The sequence below is a fragment of the Lepisosteus oculatus genome, chromosome 7 (assembly GCF_040954835.1).
Source record: "Lepisosteus oculatus isolate fLepOcu1 chromosome 7, fLepOcu1.hap2, whole genome shotgun sequence".
In the NCBI taxonomy this organism is placed as follows: domain Eukaryota; kingdom Metazoa; phylum Chordata; class Actinopteri; order Semionotiformes; family Lepisosteidae; genus Lepisosteus; species Lepisosteus oculatus.
Window position 1 is genome coordinate 32,748,748 of NC_090702.1, and position 19,765 is coordinate 32,768,512.

At 36.3% G+C, this 19,765-nt stretch overlaps 1 protein-coding gene across 7 annotated transcripts in view; it reads left to right on the plus strand.

Moving 5' to 3' along the window:
• Window positions 1-1,333: 1,333 nt before the first annotated feature.
• The window catches only part of foxp2 (forkhead box P2), a 187,099-nt gene continuing 168,667 nt past the window's right edge, over window positions 1,334-19,765 (plus strand). For 3 of the 7 annotated variants that reach the window (XM_006633416.3, XM_015352627.2, XM_069192411.1), the window contains exon 1: window positions 1,336-2,004. The gene's annotated coding sequence lies outside the window, so the exon portion shown is untranslated. Of the gene's footprint in view, window positions 2,005-19,765 lie in introns of all 7 variants that reach the window. The other 4 variants (XM_015352618.2, XM_015352619.2, XM_015352625.2 and 1 more) reach the window with 2 other exon arrangements.

The window sequence follows — 19,765 nt, forward strand, 5'->3', positions numbered from 1 at the left end:
GACAGCTGTAGGAATCACGAGCCGTACTTGTGAACCTACACATACACTATTTTAAAAATAGTTTCAATTTGCTAATCAGTTGCGATCTCTAAACAATTAAAGGAAGTTTTAACCTGTAGTTTTAAGACCAAACCAAACCAAATTCTGCACAGTTAAGGCTGTATGCATCTCTTTAGTACGTATCCAACCAAACCAATAGAACAGGCGTTCTAATTCCAGAACAATGACTATCATAAAATTAAAGACAACATTAGTTTTGGAGGTGCTTCAAATTGTAGACGGTCTTGATTTATCGATACAACATTTCCAACATAGGATAAAACGAGGCGCGCTTTGTGTGGGGATGGAAAGTGATAAATTGAGGTTCACTTTTAATATCTAAACTTTAAAATTAAATATTTTAAAATGGAAAAGACTAAATATTTCAGTTGATTTCGCTATCCCTTTCAGTTGATTTCGTATACTATCCCTTCAGGATAGGTACAATTACTCTGCGGTGTTGTTCTTGAGCACCGTGTTTAGTACTTTTGCGTAGGTGACCAATCTAAACACCTGTGTGATTGTATACTTCGAAATATTCTCGTTTCGATTAAAAAAAAAACTTTTTCTCCTTTTTATGTATGACTCAAGCAAAACATTCTTTGCAAATGCTACTTTTTAGGTTACAGAATGCGACCCGTGTTTCGGTTTAGCCAGTCAGTAAAAATTCCAATTTCCCATTTTCTTTTCGTCCAATTACTAATATCTTTTAACTTTAAATTTTAATGCCCTTCAAGTCCCGTGCCGTAACTCAAACAGATTGCGAACGGATACTCTATATATCAAAATAGTAATAAAACGCCGAGGTTCAGATGTTAAACTGCAGTATTTGATCTTACAAAGCGGTTAGCATAACTGAATAAAGCGACTAATTGTCATTGAAGCAAAAAAAAATAAGGTAGCCAACTCCCTACTGTTTTTTCGTCTGACCTCTAGTCTATATCCTTATTTTCCAATATGTTTTTATTGCCTAATAATGAGAAACAGTCCGAAGACGGAAAGTTGAAACGCATTCATAACTAAACGTCTGTTTTAACGCATCCTTAAACCTTTCCTATAGCCTCACTCATAAACAGGGTCTCGCAGGCTGTTATCTGACACGTAGATGCCGTTGTATCACACTCACTCAAAGTGGGTGAAAAAACACGATGAGAGCCTTGACGTGTGTTGTCTCGGCGAAATATGGGGAAAATACATATTTCTGTGTAAGTTGCACAGTGAAACAATGACCGCCCCCTCCCCTCTGAAGCATACATACACAGTGCTGTATATTCCTTCTTAAACACCGTGACTGTATTTGCCACTGGTTCTCTATACAGTGGGTCAACTTGTCTGCAACACAAAGAGCCAGCGTCTCTTTATTAAACCTGCGAACGGATCCGGCGGTAACCAGCGCCCCCCTACTTTACAAAAGGCAAACTTTGACTGCTCTTGCCCCCGAGAGAAAAAAAAAAGAGGGACAAACAAACAACTTCCAAAGACTTTTTGTTTACATAGCAGGTGGACGTGACGTCACCTTGGGTCGAGGTACTCCAAAAAATAACAATATCCAACTCCGCGCGAGTACCTCCCCTGGGGCAGCGTTCTAATAAGCTAGTCCCAAATACTTAGTTGACTGTTTTTTAGATATATTCAATTCTAATAGACAAACATGCTACATCTTCTTACTGTGAGTCATGTGAGAGCAATCTAACAGGACTTAGTGTACAGTTTTTTTTCCTTTTGCATTAATAATAACAGCAGCAGTGGCTGAAGAAGAGAGCGCGAGACAACGCGTGCATCTCCGAGCCCAACGCGAGCGGAGGAATATCGCAGTTGTTATTTATTCTTCGGCTTGTTGTTCATTTTCTATTTTCTGATTAACCCACACTCTCACGTGTGAACCCTTCCAAACACCGAAACTCACTGCAACTCCCGCACAGCTGGCGGCTCTTGTTTTCGAAAAGGAAATAAATCGGCATCTCGGTAAGTTTGCACTCTTTCTGCGTTTCTCCTTTTTTTTCTCTCCTGACTTTCACTTTTCTCATTACGCTGCCAGCTAACTTAACTTCACTTGTTCCTCCGGTTTGCATCTGAAATGCAACGCACACATTTAGTTGTGTGCAATATCGTGCCTTTCCAATGCTATTAGGGCTTTCTCGAAGTGTTGCATTTGATCATTTTTTTTTGTGTTTCAAGCTGGTGAATGTTGATAAGTTGCCGCGATTGCATTCTTAAGCACTGCTGTCGTTCTCATGCTGAGAAAGTAGCTACTTTATAGAGACGTGCAGGCGTTAGATCCCACTTTATTATTTTTCTGGATTATTTCTAAACAACGCCTTGGCGCGTTTAAAGGATTAATGCAGACCTCAAACTTTTGAAATAAATCCTTTTTTAAAAACTTATTGATGCATTTGATATTAATTCGACTCCTTTTGTGAATAGGTGTGTGCCAACGTGCGTTTTGAAGGCAACCACTTTTTAAATAACAGAAAGAATCACTGTCTGAAAATCATTCGATTTCTTGCAACAAACAGCAAGAACGCAAAACTATGGTAAAGGGCGATAACACGATCGTTTTTTAATTTTTTTACACGTTTTTAAATGTGTTCCATCATACTATAAGTAGAATTGGAATTGTAAGGATCACATCCCCGCATTTGTAGAAAGAAAGTGAAGTTCAGTTTTAAAAATGACCGGTAACCCTTTGTGGTCAACTAGAGCAACTACAGTCATTGTTTTACACGGCGATGACCACACCATCATCATTGTTGTTATGCGTTACTTTCCAATTTCACAGTTTTTTTTTTTAAGATGAGTGTTGTGTTGGATAATACGCAACTTTAGAGGAAAATCTTCAACGTTGCCTTTTCCAGACAAGAGTTTTCTGTAGATGTCTATCGATTGAGATGTCGTTTTGAAAAGGTTGCTGTAGCTACGGGATGTAAAGACAGTCATGGGCAGCCGCGGATTATTATGTGTAAATGTCCTAATATTCAAAGGTTCTGGTGAGATCTGAAAGATAATTCAACGTGATATTATCACCGATCGTAGGTTTAGGTCCATATCGCACGTGACCAAAGTATAGATTTATTCTGAAGTTTATTTTGTTAAAGTTTATCAACGGGTACATCTTAATATAGTGTATAGAGCAAGAGGTAAAAAGTTGCCGTGTATAACGGTGTATAGCGCACTCCATTCCTTCAAAATTGCAATGAAAGTGCCGAAAAACGTGCCACCTTAAAATTAATATTAGTCTTATCGGTGCACTTTAAAATGTATTTTTTCAACATTCCACACACTTTCGGTAGGGACTCTACATTAAAATTCAGAATACAACTTGCTTGTCTCCATTCGCTATTTTGAACTTAAAGATTATGAAAATAAATACTAATTAAATTATGTTCGGTCAATTGGAAAAAAAAAGGTTTTTTAAAAGATCGTTGTTCTATGGAACTCCATTGTTATTTGTAGGTTATTTGCATGACAGTTTTACAGCTCATTACTACAATGAGACTGATGTAGTTAACAACATTGTCTAAAGTTATTAACAATATCTTTGTAGTCATGTATTTTGTGTAATTGTGAAGTTGATTACGGTTGATTACAAGCCGAAGGACCCATTGTACAAAGCTTCTGTAATCTAGAGCTTTGTAAATTTTCATACTAGCTAAAAGCGTTCCCTTTTTTGTTGTGGCGCACCTCCTGTTAATAATTTTTAACGGTATATTTTCACAGCTAAAACGAATAAGGAACATTGACGAAAAGTCTTACCATAGCTGACTGCGTCGTTTTCATATTCTTGAGGTCTTCGAAGCCCAATTGTTAATTTGAAATTTCATTTTGGTAGTCTGTGTAATTAGCAGATTGGAGGGGTAGTTCTTATCACAGAGTGCATTACTATTAGTCCCTGGCCTTTTTTAACAGTTTCGGTCAGCGCTGCAGCTGTAACGGGGCTTGAAAATAACTCGGTATCAGTTGCGTGTACAACCAGCAGAGTACTCCGACAGATCCCTCACACCTAATCAGTGGTCAATTTCCCCCATTAATTTACCAGGGTTTAGTCCTGACTGTTTTTAACAACAGCAGATTTTTTTGGACGAGTATACTGAAGTGAAGGTCTGTACCATCAAATTTAATCACGTTTCGTTGATTAAAGGTAAAATCACATTTAATGAATACCTTGTGATACAATGTCAGCATTGTAAGGCTTTTCCTGTTTAAAGTTCTGTAGTTTTTGACTTATCTGACAAAGTGTTTCGGATTGTGAAACTAGGAATGATAATTTATTCCACACTTCAGTAGCATCTAGATTTCGGATAAATTGTGCTCCTGTTTGTTGAGTGGTTGGGCCAGTACATTATGTAGATGCACCTGCGTGAATCATAAAATCTATTCAATGATGATTAAGGTCATAACTATGAACAGTTTTGAGTGTCCCGGCTTTTTTCACTCCTTTAAAGTAGTGTTGCAGCTTCTCAAATAATTACTGTTCAGGGAGTTGTCCTTGCTCATTTTTATAACCACCCCAGAATGAATGTCATTTGAAGTTGACCATGTATAGTAGATAGATTTCAAATTGTATATCATTGATTCATTGATATATACAACTGTGGTTAAAAGTAGCTGCAGCTTTCACCTATGATTTCTGAAATAAAACAAACTTGAAGAAACTGTTTGGTTCCACTCAAAGATGAGTTAGTTGCTTATAATTCAGAGTGAATCCATTTTTTGGGGGGAGAGATTTTTGAATCCTTCATTTATGCTGCATGAAATAATTAGATAATCACTTGCCAGTTTCTTCTACATAGAAAAAAAGGATTGGAAGCTTACATTAAATTGTGTTATGCTTGAAGTAAATACCCATTTTTACTTTGAAAACTAATATTTTGGGAAATGCATTAAGAAATTAATTTGCTTTTTGTGGTACAATACAAATTACAGCTGAGTGTTAAGTTTATTTGATCATTTTCTTGCGGTAAACTTCACGTTGTCTATGCCAAGTTTTTTCCCTCCGCCCCTCTCCTAACAACGTGTGGTAAAGATATATTGGTGCTTGTTCAACCTTGGAGGGGTTTTCAGTGTTTTGGAAAAACTGGAAAAAGAAAAGCTTGTGTACTATGGTTTCATTTGTCAAAACATTGTCTTTCCCGAAGTCTGCCAGTGTTTTAACGTATGGGCTTCATGTATATATAAACTGTGCTGGACTAAGCCTAATAGCAATTAAACTGGAAATGTTTCTGTTTTTATCACTGCGAACTTCATAGAAATGTTTCCATGACAACCTCCATGCTAGTTAAGGCAACCAGAGGTGATCAACAGTTTATATTTTTTCTCCAGCAAGAATGGAATCTGTGTTGACAGTTTTGGCCTTTAATGGCACTTTTGTACCGCGTGAAAGTATTTGTTTACCAGATCATATGCTGTTAGCTGTCAGCCTGAGATAGATTGACTTCTTGTGATAAAAGACTGTATTACATGTTTAAGAGGCTCCTACACTTTAATTATCCACATCAGTGTGTGAGTTTTTTTTTTTCTGTGCTTCAGTGCATTGTAAATGATAGACACTTAGACTTTAAAATCTACTCTTGGTTACTTTCTTCTCAAGCCTGGCTTGCGCGTGTTTATTTTTAATGTTAATGCCAAGCATTTCATCCTGAAAAAAGGAAGCTGGGTGGGGGAGAGTGGACGTTGTAAAAACATTGAAAAAGCTTAATGCTTAATTTTATGAAAAATTTAATCTGTAGTCGTTTGAGAATAAATTATGCACTGAAGAATATGCAGTAGGGCTGTTTGAATAGCTGCAATAGCAGATGGCACTTATTTACCATATGAACCAACAGCAGTAGTTTTCCAGTTATGTGGTGGTTGTATACAAGACTGCGGGCGTGCTGTCTTGTAAGAGCTTTTTGGTATGTTTTAGTATCCAAGTTGTTGCTCTACTGTAGCAATCAAAGTGGAACGGTGTTTTGAACTGAAACCCTTTTCTTGAGAACAAAGGCCTGGACTTTCAGGGAAATGCTGTATGTGTAATAATACTTTTCTCTGTAGTCTGTAGGTCCCATGTTAAACGCTGTTACGTATCTACTACAGCAACTTTATACATTTAGAAGGTTAAGGCAGGATTGATATCTACTCTTGCAAAAAACAGTTCAGCACAGATTTGAGAAAAATTAAAAAAAAGTGTTTCCAGCCTTCTCTTACTCACAGTACTCCGAATCCCGTTCTTTATTCCATTTGTTTCTGAAGGTGGTAGAAAAACTCGGAACAGAGGTGCTGCCACAATTCCGTCATTCCTCATACTTGCAAGATGCAGAGCAACCTTTCCTGAAGGTCTGAGTTTAAAAATTATAGAGCTCACTGATTGGTTCGTGGTTTTTTTTTCCTGTTTAGGGGGTGGGGGTATGGATCTAAGAGCATAGCCAATGGCTTTATGAAAAGTTATTTCTTAATTAAAAAAAATCAAAGAATACAGATGGGTGGCCCATGAATTTGACTCTTCATGATTGACAGTACTGTGTACCTGTTTATTTTGTATGAGTATCTCTCTCCACTGTATTTTTTCAGAAGCAGTGGTCAGAACCATCTGTACTCACTGTAATTACAGTGAAAAGTGAAAGTGGGATACTTTTAAGTCATTCTCTCTTAGTTTGGAGGGTTCTGTACACTGTGTTGTTACGTAAAAGCTTATGATGTCTGATGCTGTTTTTGTCTTGTAGGGGTCAGTCTATTTATGTGATTACATTTTAATCCTGACATAGTATGAAATTGTGCTTTGTACCTGAAATTCAGTTGTCAGGTAACAAAAGGTTTCAATCAAGCAAAAGAAGCTAAGATAATTATCTTTTTATCCTATCATCCTTTAAATTAACTGAATCTGTTATTCAGAATAAACATGGAAAATGTCTGTTTGTGATTTCCAATCTCTAAGCGGATTTCAGAATAAATAATTTTATATGGCTCAAATTTATTTCAAGAACATTCTGCATATTTTTTCTGTTCTTTGACCAGTGGATTAACTTTTTTATTTTTTAATTGGAGCATTGGTCATCCACAAGCACTTTACCATGCGTTACTGTAGAATAGTTTAACTTTGGAAAATATGGATTTAGCTGTTGGCTGAAAGTTAAAAGATTGTCTTTTCTATAGACAGGGGAGTTGACCTGCGGTAGACAATTTTACAAAAAAAATTGTAAAAAATTGTTTCAGTGGTAAAACTAACATTCATACAGATTATTAATGTGTGATCACGTGAAGGTAAAAAATATTTTCAGTGAGGAAACCACATCCATCACTTTTAAAATGTATAAATCGGAACCTTTTCATTGCTTGCTCTTTAATAAAATAAAGGTTTCTGTTGGGCAAAGTTTTGTTCTTTGGCATTTTAATACTGGTATGCTCTTAGGTGAAGATAGAAGCAAAAGCTCTCCAAAATCAGTTTCAAAACAGATTTGTGCTGGCTCATGATGTATTATACAGAATATTTAAAAATGCTAATGATTTTGTGTTTAATGAACTATTTGGATTGCTGCACTTGCATACTGCTTTTTGATTAGTTATGCATTCCTATAGCAAGTTTAATGTAGTAGAGAGAGAATAGCAGTTTTAAGGTGATGTAGCAAAAATAAGAATTTTGCATTGACCGCTCTTTAGTTTCAAAATATGCTTTAGAAGTTTCCTAAACTTTAAAATATAACCCAATAATAAACCCAGTGGCACTAGACACTTAAAGAAAGAATGCACTGTGGATGTTCTTGTGTGTAGATGCATTATAAACAAGCTGTTAACAATCTAAAAGGCGATGTCTAGGTTTTGGAAGACCTTTCAGAGTATCTTAATTTACTGTCTATTATTGTGCAAATGTGACATAGCATGCACAAATTGTACACTCACAGCATACAGTAGTGAAAGGGGGAGCCAAAATGTGGGGTTAAATCCCTCTCTGTTATTTGCTTTATTAATACACAACAGTACTAAAAAGGGACATGGTGACAATACACCATGGTACCACAGGTACACTGATAAAAGCAGCTTCACCCCTGAATTATTAGTTTGGTTACGTCTGTAAAAGAACAGCCACACTCGTAGGTAGTGATAAGTGACCGTCCTGATCAGTGCAATACAGCAGCTAAAGGGAGTTCATACAGCAAAGTGCAGAACACTCTTTTGCAGTGGCTCAGGTTTTTAGGTGTCTTCTGTAATTATAATACAGTGTGTTCAAGTGGAGCTGTATGCTCTTTCTTTTGCCTGTAATTGTAAAAAATGGATAAAGCATAATAGCTTAACAGACTGAGCAGAACCCCATTCATCTTGTTTGCTGGTGGATAGGACTTTGAAATCTGTAAATAAAAGTGAAAGTTTAGGATGCCTAAACATTGAAAACAAAAATAACATATGGAGACAGGAGATGTACATTGACCTATAGGATAACCCCTTGCCAAATGAGATTTCTGACAGACATGATTCTCTCTTTCTTCTCCCTGCATGAATTCTGCTTCTCTTTTAATGATTGAGCTGCTAAAGGCTTAGAACATAAAAACGAATGAGGCCATTCAGCCCATCTAGCCCAAATGATAAAATCAAAACCTCAGGTGGCCCTCAATTGTTTTTCCTTGTGGGCCACTTCAAGATGGTCCCTTTAATCACTGGGCCAAGACGTGTTTTGGTATGTGTGACTAACAGGCACAGAGCACAAGGCAGGCCATCAATGTGTGTTGGACAGACAGGCGTTCCATACTCTATATAGTTTTACTTAATATGGTTGATAGGATGACGACCTTGAACTTGATTAACAAAAAATGTTGCAGAATAAAATGAGCAGAGTATTACAAATCAATGTACTGATCATTTTTTGACACTGGATGCAAATTCTCTAAAGGCTCACCTTTGGACGTTATTTTAGCTTTTGAGATGTCTTTGAGGCCCGTCGGTTACCTTCTTGTTTCGACCAGAGGTAAGGGCTTCTTGGTTTAGAAGTTGGGGCGGTACTGGGACGAAAGACCTCCAAGCAAATTCAGATTTGCTGCTGGAAGTGGTTTTGGTGGCCCAGTAGACTGTGTTCCTCCCTTGGGTTGGAATTTCCAGACTGATTTCCCAGCATGACGAGTTGGGGGGGACACTTTCCAAGGTGCCACCCTGTGGACGAGTCATTTGTCTGACCTCCCCAGTATCCCTCCTCAATTTCACTGTAGGAGCAATTTCACACATCCCCACCTGATGGGCTGTGGAGTGGGGCTGCTGCACACCTCCCGAGAAGATACCGCGTTTCAGTGGTAGATGAGGAAGGTTCCCTTTTATGTCTTAAGTGCTTTGGGATTCTTTGGGATGAAAAGCACTATATAAATGCAAATTGTTAGTATTAAAATTATAAATGAATCACTTAATCGCAGTTTGAAAGATGCATGTTTTGAATGGGAGGGGTGGACCTGAGCACATGCACAAACGTGTTTAATGTGCTTATGGCAACTTGTGGCTGTGCAGGTTTTAAAAGGTGAACAGCATTTTAAATTGCTAAGCAGCTGTGGTTGTGATCATTAAAGGTTAAATAAGTAAGGGGCTGCAATTTGTTTTTGATTTAGAGGTTTCTATATTACAATAATTAATGTGGGAACGGGGAAAGGAGGAAGCTTGCATGTAAAAATACTTCCTATTAACGATTTTATTTTAATGTGCAAGACAACAGCGTGGAAATATGCATTATGTCAATAATCAACTGCTGTGATGGGAGTTTCTAAAACTGTTTTTATAGGCCTAATTCTTTCAAATCTGGACATTTCACTTAGTAACATAAGTAACTATGAACTACAGTCACACTCCAACACCTGAATACCAGTCCTGTGAAACTGAGTTTGGTAAGAATCCGTTAGTGACAGCATTGTGTTTCTGATGTGACTCTGATGCTGTTTTTTCAGAGATTATTTATTATATTAGACTTTCAGTTACTTTAGACAAGCATTTGTTTAACCAAGGTCTTTGGTGGTTTTACTGTAATTTTCAACAATCAATGAGTGCTTCTAACTTATCAGTTGCACAGCTTCAGCGAATTATTTGCCAGCCTGCCACATTGCAAAGTATCACGTGGCTGTGCTGCTGCATTTTCCTTTGGGATAATCTTAGTCCAATGTAGTGGAACTATAGAAGGTTGCTAAAAACACTTTTGTTTTCTTTGGGGACCGGCAAGGGAAAAGTTTAAAGTTACAGTTTTTATTTGAAGTGCCTTTGTAAGTTTGCGTTGTAAGAGACTCCCAAGTATTTGCATGCTTAGCAAATAAGGTGGCTACGCCTTGTTGTGGCAAAAAGAATATTCATCTTCCTGCCATTTTAATCACCAGTTCATTGTGTAAATACCAGCTTTTCTTAATGTTTATTAAAGTGATCATAAGATAACATGAATATTCCTGATGTAACTTGAATGTGATTTTTTTTCCCCATCATGTAAGGTTCAGACATTGGGGAAAGTATTGTGTGTTTTTCAGCTTTTGCTAGTACTTGTGAGGATGCCTCTTGAAAACCTTATTGGTAAATTATTATTTTTTATCCCAGTATTATGAACCCTTTTTACTTTTACCTTGAACTAATTTTGCCCCCCCCCTTTAAACCATTTGTGGTATTATTTATCATTAATTTACTTTTATTTCCTGTAATACATTCATTTGCTACTTCTCAGCAGGTTTTTAGTTTGGATGGTTTTAGAGATGTATATATCATTTGCTTTAATATTAGCAATTTGTAATTTTTCTCTTCTAACCTCTTGTAGCAAAATGCTAATCTGTTTTCAATGGTTTTTGACCATTGAATAAGTTGACTAGGAGCCTCATATCCTCCCCTGAAGTTTAGTTGTCACACCTAATATGTATTTTGAGGGAGTGTTATTTACTCTGGGGGAAAAAATAAAACATTCATATCTAGCTTCTGAAATTCAATTTAAAATTATATTGAAAAAACATAAAATCTGGACTTTTTCCTGAGTGGTTTCATACCAAAATATGAAAACTGGGTTTCACCTTTTATTGTGCACAAAGGGTATCTACCTTTTATCTAAAGAATGTTTAAATATGGTTTCATTTTAATTATTGAAATACCTCATTTCTAGTCAAGCAGTGTGTTAAAGATGAAAATGTAAGAGCTGAAGCATATGAATGGAAAATTCTTAAAAATCCCTTTTGCCACACTTTGAAGGAAAATTGTTGTGCAAAACGCAGAGCTGTTCAGTTGTTAAAAAAGTTGAAAAGTTTTTGCTTTCCAGAGAAGATCATAGACATGCACTCCTGAGCTTTAAGGTAAATTCAAGGAATATTTCGATGTGAGGCTGAAAGAAATCACTTAAGTTCTGAAGACTGAAGACGACTGTAATACGACCAGATAAAAAAAAATGTTGTCTGGAACAAAACTCAGTCATGTTGTTGAAACTGACGTTCTGGCTTCTTTCAGGAAACAGCTGGACATCCTTGGGTCAATTAGCTACTCGTAACCAGATTGAAGGGTCGAATGGCCTGCTCCTCCTAGTAACCTCTGTTGTCTCCAGGTCTCCCTACTGCCACTCTATCTAAAAAAACAACACCTCACATTAATACTTGTGGCCATTTAGTAAGTTGATGTTTTATAAGAAAAGCTTTAAGAGACCTAAAAATGGATGTGCTGAATACACCAAAAAGCATTTCACAGGGTGAATCTTATACACCTGATTTAATGTTGATGGTATAACTTATTTCACGCAACTTGGAAATTATTTTTAGACCAGACTCAAAAGGCAGACAACTTGCCATTTAACATGGCATGCAAAAACATCCTAAATAAAAGTGAGAGACTGACATCAAAGTCAGTCTGGAAGGAGTCCACTGGAAAAATGCAAGGATACAGAATGTTTTTGGCGCTGATGTATATGACGAAAAGACTTGGCAGAGGGCTTTGTGCTGAAGTTCCACTATAAGAAATTGATAGCCCCAAACTATGTGCATTATCAATTGTAGGAAATTGGAGGGGAGCAGGACATTTTTATAACAGGTTAGCTCTGAAGGAAATATTTACTCAGAATTATTTATTTACATAAGATGAAAATTTTTAGAATTTTTTAGAGTATTTGACAGTCTGTGGTTACTGATGAGTGATGATATCCTCATCAAAAGATCAGTGTGTCTTGGACACATTGTACTCTGATATATTTACGTGCACTCTGGGTTAGACCTTGGTGAAAGAGGGCTTTGTCGATTGTTTAAATGAATTAAAGTGATTTTTAACAGAGCAACTGGAATCGTATAGTTACATGTTGAAGGCATGCAATGATCTTGAAGGCCTTTTGCCAATATCAGTGCACATGAGTTGTTATGCCCATATTGTAGCCCTTGCCAGAACCCTTCACTGTTGGTAAACCATTGCCGGGTGTGATGAGTGGTTTGTACACGACATCCTGATTATGGTATCCTGCTCTGTGGAGTTCTTGTTGTATAATTTTTACATACTGCTTGTACCCCAGGTTGGAACTTGGAAGTTAACTGATCTGCAGTTGCTCCCCTGTTTTGCCTTGCACTTTGAACAAATCCTCGAACATTATGATCCTGGAGTAGGATTTTCTTTCCATCTTTTCCTTGGATTTTCATGCTGGTGTTGGCATAAACACTGCTCGTTAAATGTCGTTGAACTGTCTTGGTCATTGAAGCTCCTGTTAAACATGTTCCAAAAATCACTTTTTCAGCCATGTTAATCATAATTATAGGCAACCACATCTGTCCAGCATTGTTATGAATGGCCCTAAGCAGACTGGGATGTTATTTGCTTAATCAGTACCTGAACCACACCTGCGTGGAAAGTTTCAGTATATTTGGTGTCTCTTGTTTACACAGGTGTTGCCCACTACCTGTACAGTTTTAATAAAACTAGGGCTGGATTAAATCAAACAAATGTGGGTGGTGAATTCAAGAATATGTAGGTTATTTGCTATAAAAGATAAATCAATTTAGTGGCTACTTTCATCCATCGTGTAACTTGTATGATTGTGCTTCAACTCTCCATTTGGTATACGGTAGTGAGGGAGTTTTGACAGACAAGCCCATCCTTAAAATATTCAAGATTGGGAGTATGTGCCCCATTTACTTGTAATGCTAAAAGCGACTAGATATGTAAAACTGAGTGTTGACATGGGTGGGCATTTGGTTGTAAAACTGTATTCAAAACTGTGGTGGTAAAACTGTGTCAATTTCTCATATTATGTGGTAAAGGTATTGGTGCACCTTGATTAGATGCCATTTGAAAAAAAAACTCAGTGCTTGTACGACAAACGCTAGCTTTACTGCTACTATGAGTTAGGATAAATGAGTGCATTTCATATTTTCTTCTGATGGTCTGTAAATTCCTCTGAAACAGGAACAGTCCTCCTCCTGGTGCTCACTTTTTTTTAATGAACTATCATTTTGATGAAAGGCTTCTTGATGGAGACTTCACTTGTAATTCTTTTGAACTCAGAAGTAAAGATTAAGATGTCTTTTACCATTTGCTAAAAACATCTTGACTCTTAACTTGTAACTCACTCTAGATTTCCTGCTTATCTGAGCCATTTTTATCTGACTACTTATAGCCCTGCTACCTCCTGGGTAAATATGATTGTTCTATCTAGTAAAACCTTGATTATAAAAACGGATTTTATATTTGAGGGATGGTTTTAAATCTTCTTGGGTTGGGACAAAAATCAACAAGTAAAGGACTTTTGCTAAATTATCAGTGTCTGTTTAACTTAAATAAATCCAGTAGATTTTGCTATCATTTAACAGTAAAAGCAATATACAGTATACATGTCTGGTTGTTATAAGTTATTGCATTCCTGATCACTGTATACGTGGCACGGTTTTTCTGCGAGAGAGAATCAACTCGTGCCTGGTTGGGAGCAATATTAAGAATTCATAAACAAGAATGGTAATAATGTTGTAAGACTAGATAAAGGTTCCAACAAAGAAAAGGCACACAAGTGTTTTAAAATGACAAATGTAGCTGATACATATGAAATACAGTAATATTGAATGAATCGATTAATGTTTTACCACTATTTGCCAGTTGAATGTGTATCATTTACTGTACTTTTGCCCTGTGTTGTAACATACACTTTGTGATTTTATGGACATTCGCCAATAATGGACTGCCTGTCCTCCGAATTAGTCTGTTAAATTGAGGTTAAAATAATTTTATGGAGTAAGGCATGAATTCATTGTCCCCTATTGATTTCTCTGAAGTGTCATAGATTTTGAACATTAAACTTTGTGTGCGTGCGATACAAGAGTGATAAATTGTTGGAAAAATGCTGACAACCTCCAAGTACAGTGCTTATTGTTGGAGGATAGCGGAGAAGGGAGTCCGATTCAAGATGTCTACCATTTAGGAATGCTGCCCTACGGGGCCATCGTATTTGTGTGTAGTTTTAGATATACCCCTTATTTTGCTTTTTAGAAGCTGGTCATAGTTGCTTTTGTAGGAAGGAGTAGTGAATGGCATATTGGCAGCCTCAGGTTATGTCTTTTCCCAGGGGAAAGAGGAAGCTAGTGACCAAAATGATCAAGAAAGCGCTTAAAAAAGATACAAAGGCAAGAGCAGAAAATGTGAAAATGGACACCACACATAATTAATGGAATAACCATCTGAAGAGGAATCGGTCGTTTGTTCTGTCTTTACAGTCCTAAAATTAGTTTCCACATTTCAAAATGTCTTCATATCCTCCGAGACACAAATGTCCATGGCGAGGTATTCATTTTCTCTTGTGAAATATTTATGATATCTCCTATGGATGTGAAAAATGTTAAGATTTTCTCAAAAAAACTGTTAAATATTAAAAAGTTTTTTTTTTCATAAGAGCAGTAGCTCAGCTTTAGTTTGCACTTTACAATAGTCTCTTTTGCAAGAAAACGCACTTATTTTCTGCATTGACACTGGGTATCACCCCTTTATACAGCAGGGCGTTTTACTGGAACCGTTCAGGTGAAGTCACTTGCTTGGGGGAACAACAATATTTCACCAGGGATTTGAACCCACAGTTCAGAACCCTACCCACAGCTCCACACCACTGAGCGAATATGAATTTAAGAAGTTAGGAGACAGAGGATTTCTGTAATCTTTGATCTGTGATGTTTCTTACATAGATCATGTTCTTTTCTGTAGATTTTTGTTAGTTTTCAGTCCACCTTTGCTCTTTTTAGGCTATTTTCAGCAAACATTGGTTCTGGAAATTTTAAGACTTGCAAAAATGTGCAGTGTTTCAGCAGTGACCATTGGAGCACTGAGTGACAAGAATGTGTTTCTTTGTCACATTCCAGCTTTCCTGGAGTTAGACCTAATGAATCTAACAGTTGTGAAGCTGGTATTGAAATAGTGATAAACGTTTGATATACATGTGATCGGTTTTTAGTTTTGTTTTCTGTGTGCATTCTCAAAGCGAATAAGTTTCTTTTGTGTGAAACCTGTGTAATTCTCACCTTTATAGACAGTTAAATGCCACTTGTGCCCCTCTGTGCCATAGGGAAGAGAAAACAGACTGTAATATGTTGCTGGGGAAAAAGTTTGTTGGATGGAGGGTTGTCTCTTTTAAAGATGGGATATAGTTTGTAGGGAATGGCAAGGTTGTCAATAGATTGAAAACCGCCAGCAGATAAGTGAGTATACTATACATCAGTGAGCCAAACAGGAAGAGAAGAATTCTGAAATCTTTTTGAAACCATAGCAACTTTGATTTTCCTTAAATTTCAAAAGAAATACCATGTAAAATCCAGTTTACCTGACATTACCTTTACCCCACATTGCTCCCCAGCGTAACAGCTGAACTAGAAAGCAGGTGGTGGTGGCAAAACAAAAATCAGAAGACGCTGCAGAGATGACCCCCTTGTCAGTCATTTTTAACAAGCTTTATAGTTATCTAATTATATAGCCATGTGTGGATATTCCTGAGTTCTGAGTCCGTATTTTTAAAACAAATTTGTGTAACGGGGACAGCAGGTGGGTGTGGAAAACACTGTGTTCACTCTGAATTGTCACCTGACTGCATACTGTATGTGTGGGTTATACTGTGACACTGATGATGTAAGGAGAGTGCAATAAATGTTACTTCGGAATCTCTTCCTGAAACAGCACTTCACAGCAGCAGAAAATTAGTAGGGACTATATATATATACACCTAACCCTACCTTTACTGGATTTTTAAATCTTGTTTTGAATTATTTGTACAGTACCAAACACTTCTTAAAAGTTCACATTTACTGAATTTCAAATGGACAGATCTAAAAGAATGTCTTGTGAGCATTGTCCCTTGGTAGCTACAGAAAATATATTGTAGACACCATCTAGACTACTTGTCTCCTGTTTAATGTTTTACTTCCTTAAGTTTCTGAATTAGAGATCTCAATAGGCTGGACAATAAAATAAAAACAGAGGCTATCATGGCGTGAAAATAGTTTTTTAAGCCACCAAAATCATGTCAACCATTTGTATGTGCTGAGTGTTGTCCTTGATAAATATTAAGATTTTTGAACAGTACATAAGTAATGAGCATGATCAGTGTAACAAATCATTTAACAAATCTGTGGTTATCAAAGAAAATGAAGCTGAAGCACATTTAAGAGTAAGCACTTCCTTCCTTACATTTTAGCTCACCAAATTAGCCAAATTAGCCACAAACAACAGATACATGATCATTCGGGCTGGGATAAACTTCTTGTTTCTGAGAGAGCCGTGTCAGACTAGTTGTGCCCCAACTTCAGGTAGACCAGACAGCTAGTGACATTTCCCAACCTCGAACCCGGGTTTGCTTTCTGCCCCAGTGGACCCATTTGGGAGACCACATCTTATGCATTTAAAGAACGTGACTTGGTTAAAACGTTAGAGAAGCTGGTGTGAGTGGAACTAACAGATTTGGTTCAGTGAAGTAATTGCAAGCTCAGGCGGAATTAAACCCCAGAAGCTCTATAGTTTTCCGAGACCAGGGCTTCCAAAATCTGCAGGAGCTGCCTTGTTTTCAAGGATAGAAAAAATGTTGAAAATATGCACAATAAAGGAACACTAAAAAATTCTAAAGAATGTATTTTAAAGAACATTTTGAATTGAAAATGTTGTGCAATTTCAGAGAACCTTAAAAGCGTTAGTCATTTAATGTAAGCAAAGTTCTTCATTTCTAGTGCCTGTAAAACAGTTTGATTTAAAAAGTCACAATATAGCCACGTTTTATTAAAAAATTCATAAATGTTTATTACCAGAAGTGACTTTTGATTTCAAGACTGTGGAATTAAAAGGCACTCGCTATTTGCAAATGTGTTCATTTTTTAGTTCTGTCTAATGTGGTTTCTGGTCAGAGTTTACCAGAATAGAACTAGGCAGAGATTAACTGGTCAGGGTCAGGGTCATTTAAGATAAAAGATGTTTAATATGTACAGTTTATAGCTGTCCAGTGATAAGTCTTCCTGCACAATTACTGGGCTAATATCAATAATAAAAGTTAAAACCTATGGGGTCTGATATTTAAAATCACTGTAGGAAGGAGAAGGAATTTCAAGAACTGTTTTAATTTTTTTTAATTGTTGTATTGTCATGATTGGGTGCATCACAGATTCTCTTTAGTATTCAGACCTCTTGGCATAGTCTAGAATAAGTCTTTTTTTTGGAGGTTCCAATTACCCTGTGTATAAGTCCTTTAGGGTCTTTTGACTAGACATGCTATGTTCTCATACTGATTTTATTTTGAATTAATACCATCCCATGAATCTGGATTGTAGCCCTCTGCTTTAATTGATACAGTTAATTTAAAATGTTCTTTAATGTGTGATTACTCGCACACTTACTGTGGTAATATTGGTAATAGAAATTAAAACTGTAGGGCACCATATTCAAAAGACTTAGGTGGCACGGTAGGAAGGGATGAGAATAAAGCACTTAATTGGTTTGAATATTGGGCCCTAAATATTTTCTCGGAAGCGTTACTTTTTCAAATGTCTTACCTCTGTTTGTTTTAGTGTAGTGTTAACATGCAGTGTAAACTAGTTTAATGATTCTGAAAATGTAAAACACAAAATGTATAAATACTGTTGCATGGAGGGACATAGTTCCTTGTTGGAACTAGAGACATTTTGAAGAAGCACTTAAATTTGAAGAGAGAAAATAGGTGCCAAACCAAGCTTTATTTGAGAGGCTATTGCATGGATCCTTTCTCTCCCAGGAAGTCTTTGATATAAAATGATGCTGTAAAGAGGTTTTTCTTGATAAAATAATTTTAATAAATAAATTAAGTTCTCATTAAATTACCTTTTAGGTATGAAAAAATGGCGATGATTAGATTTCTCTTTTGAAGTGATGTTCAAAAAGCCTGATACATTAATCCATTTAAGATTATGTAAAAATATTTTTAACATTCGAAGAATTCATTTGACGTGCACTTGTACTAAAATTTCAGGAACTGTGACCAGCATTTTATATTCACAATCTTTATGTTAATGTAGTTCACTCTTCAGCAGTTGAATAAAATTAATTCATTGTACTATATTTAAATAATAAACATGCGTTGAAAAATATTGTGCGTTCAAAAATCATTGTTAATCGCAACCTATTTTCATTATTTTATGTTAGTATTAGTATTTCACTATTATTATTCAGTTAACTTTTCTGTACCCTTGTTTAAATTAAGATCCGGTAGAAAGTGACACCTGATGTTATTTTTATTACTGAATGTTATTCATTAATTACTTCGCAGTAGTAGAGAGGCTGAACACCCACTCTCGATGAACTGAGGTTGGCTGTAAAAATACACAAATATTTTTACCAATGTGTTTTAATTTAAAAAATGAATATTGAGCTTACTGTACCTTTTAATGTAGCATTTGACAGCGAAATGAAGTTTATTCTGTTTCCACAGTTACTTCAAACTGTGCAGTACAAATTTATGTTTTGTGTTATTTTTTCCCTTTTGCATGTTACAAAAATATGTTTGAAAAAACAGATTTGTGATTGTAACGTCTTTTGACAAGCACATTAGGCTGTAGAAAGAGCATCAAGCTGGAGGCTTAGGGCATATGGTGTTACCTTCTGCTAGCATAGCTCTAGAACAAGTTACAACACTCATGAAGGGTCATGTGCAGTCTCAGGTTTGTTCCTTTAGTCTGCGTTTTACAAATAAAAATAGACAAAAAACACGCAGGGTGAAGGGGGGCTTTGTCTTTGAAAACAGGTGGACACCAAAGGACAGAACAAATATAATACTTTTCCTGTAAAATTGAATACTGAACAGTCCATAGCAGGTGTGATTTTTCTTTAAAAAACAGACAAGGTTGTGAAATTTTAAGCTTCAAGTAAGGGATCTCTATATCCTTGTTCATGGATTCAGTATTCTAATTATCTTCTGACAGTTTGAATTCTTTACATTCTGAACTGTCCTCTACATTAATTGAAACCTCGATTGCTAGAAGTACCATTCAAAGTATATGCCATTGAAATTGATGAAATATGAGTAATTTAATTAGAACCATTTTTAATCTTGGAGAAAATATGAAAGGAATGTAAAGTCTTATTTTTTGTAGCTTGTGGTTGAGCTTTAAATAGTCCAGTCCCTAAATTATAGTATTCATTTTAGTTTAAATCTGATCCTTCTGGTCATTTTAGGTGTATATAAATGGCATTTTTTAAGATACAGTTTCAAAAGAGGCCAATGCAAAAACAGTTTTACCATTGTGGGAATTATAGATCCAGTACTGTACGTGATCACTATAAATTCACAAGATGCAGACCTTTTTCC